General features: G+C 30.9%; 1 protein-coding gene across 11 annotated transcripts in view; it reads left to right on the forward strand.

Moving 5' to 3' along the window:
• LOC137627696 (regulator of G-protein signaling 9) overlaps positions 1 to 2,500 on the forward strand; it is a 415,360-nt gene that overhangs the window by 234,323 nt on the left and 178,537 nt on the right. The window lies entirely within an intron of this gene.

Here is a 2,500-nt window from a genome sequence, read left to right on the forward strand (position 1 = left end):
TGATTTATTTTAGTATGTTTTAATTATTCATTACTTTTCTTGTAATTTATTTCCTTATTTCCTTTTCTCACTGGGCTATTTTCCCTGTTGGAGTCCTCGGGCTTATAGCACCTTGCTTTTCCAACTAGGGTGGTAGCTTAGATTGTAATGAAAATAATAATAATGATAATTGTCTTGGTGTTCTGGAACATAGAATTTTCCAGCGTAGTTGAAAATCATTCTTTATCTTGTAATTTATTTCCTTATCTCCTTTCCTCACTGGGCTATTTTTCCTGTTGGAGCCCTCGGGCTTATAACATCTTTTCCAACTAGGGTTGTAGCTTAGCTAGTAATAATAATGATAATGATAATTGTCTTGGTGTTCTGGAACATAGAATTGACCAGCGTAGTTAAAAGTTTATTTTTTTTTTTTTTTGTACATCTTAAGGTGATTATGTATGTTCTCATTTTTTCCTCTTCATATACTTAGGAATTAACTTGTAAAGTAACTTAACTTGAATATATTCTTAGTTTTTATTTATATGTTGATATATGCACCATACAAAAAGCAGAATAAATTAGGAACAAACATTAAAAGAAATTTCTATTTCCAAAGGACACATCTGGATTTCGCTGGCTGCTTTTCATTTGTTTCTCTTTATGCGCTATGCGTTCTTCTTCTTGTTTTGGTTTTTATGTGTGGTTTGTAAGTTTACCATTTTTGAGAGGGTTTTAATTTTTCTTTATATAATTTTAAGTCGTGGATTTTGCTTACACTGTATAATTGTTTATCTCTCTCTCTCTCTCTCTCTCTCTCTCTCTCTCTCTCTCTCTCTCTCTCTCTCTCTCTCTCTATATATATATATATATATATATATATATATATATATATGTGTATATATATTATTATTATTATTATTATTATTATTATTACTCGCTAAGCTACAACCCTAGTTGGAAAAGCAAAATGCTATAAGCCCAAGGTCTCCAACAGGGAAAACTAGCCCAGTGAAAAAAAGGAAATTATGATATAAATAAACGAAATGAGAAATAATGAACAATTAAAATGAAATGTTTTAAAAACAGTAACACTAATAGAGACGAGGAAAGGAGTAGATGTTGAACCATCAATAAAAAACAGTTATAAAGTGATTCTTTAATATTATTATTATTATTATTATTATTATTATTATTGTTACTAGCCAAGCTCCAACTCTAGTTGAAAAAAGCAAGATGCTATAAGCCCAAGGGCTCGAATAGGGAAAAATAGCCCAGTGAGGAAAGGAAGTAAGGAAATAAATAAATGATGAGAACAAATTAACAATAAATCATTCTAAAAGCATTAACAACGACAAAATAGATATTTCATATATAAACTGATAACAACGTCAAAAACAGATATGTCATATTATATAAACAATAAGAAGACTCATGTCAGCCTGTTCAACATAAAAACATTTGCTCCAACTTTGAACTTTTGAAGATCTACTGATTCAACTACCCGATTAGATAGATCGTTCCACAACTTGGTCACAGCTGGAATAAAACTTCTAGAATACTGTGTAGTATTGAGCCTCATGATGGAGAAGGCCTGGCTATTAGAATTAACTGTTTATTAGAATTAAGATCGAAATAAGTGTACATAGAGTAGAATTGGGGTTATGAAAAAGAAAGTTTGGAATATTGTGACTTTGGTAGAATTTAAGTGATATTAATATACTATTCCTTGGAATTCCACAGAGAGGATAGACAGAACATTAAGAGTTGGGGCAGGCTTACCAGGTTGGCTTTTTTCAGGCTAAAAACTTCAAACTTCCCCTTTTTTTTTATAAATTAGTTAGCCTTAAGCAGTATCATAAAAAAAGGTTGGCCTTAAATGCTATACTTTTGGCCTTTTTTTACTAATGGGTTGGCCTTTTTTTACTAATGTAATGGGTTGGCCTTTTTTTTACTAATGAGTTGTCCTTTTTTTACTAATGGGTTGGCCTTTTTTTACTAATGAGTTGGCCTTTTTTTTACTAATGAGTTGGCCTTTTTTTACTAATGAGTTGGCCTTTTTTTACTAATGAGTTGGCCTTTTTTACTAATGAGTTGGCCTATTTTTACTAATGGGTTGGCCTTTTTTTACTAATGGGTTGGCCTTTTTTTTACTAATGAGTTGGCCTTTTTTTTACTAATGGGTTGGCCTTTTTTTTACTAATGAGTTGGCCTTTTTTTTACTAATGAGTTGTCCTTTTTTTACTAATGGGTTGGCCTTTTTTTACTAATGAGTTGTCCTTTTTTTACTAATGGGTTGGCCTTTTTTTTACTAATGAGTTGGCCTTTTTTTTACTAATGAGTTGGCCTTTTTTTACTAATGAGTTGGCCTTTTTTTACTAATGAGTTGGCCTTTTTTTTACTAATGAGTTGGCCTTTTTTTACTAATGAGTTGTCCTTTTTTTACTAATGGGTTGGCCTTTTTTTTACTAATGAGTTGTCCTTTTTTTACTAATGGGTTGGCCTTTTTTTTACTAATGAGTTG

This window comes from Palaemon carinicauda, chromosome 35 (assembly GCF_036898095.1).
Source record: "Palaemon carinicauda isolate YSFRI2023 chromosome 35, ASM3689809v2, whole genome shotgun sequence".
In the NCBI taxonomy this organism is placed as follows: domain Eukaryota; kingdom Metazoa; phylum Arthropoda; class Malacostraca; order Decapoda; family Palaemonidae; genus Palaemon; species Palaemon carinicauda.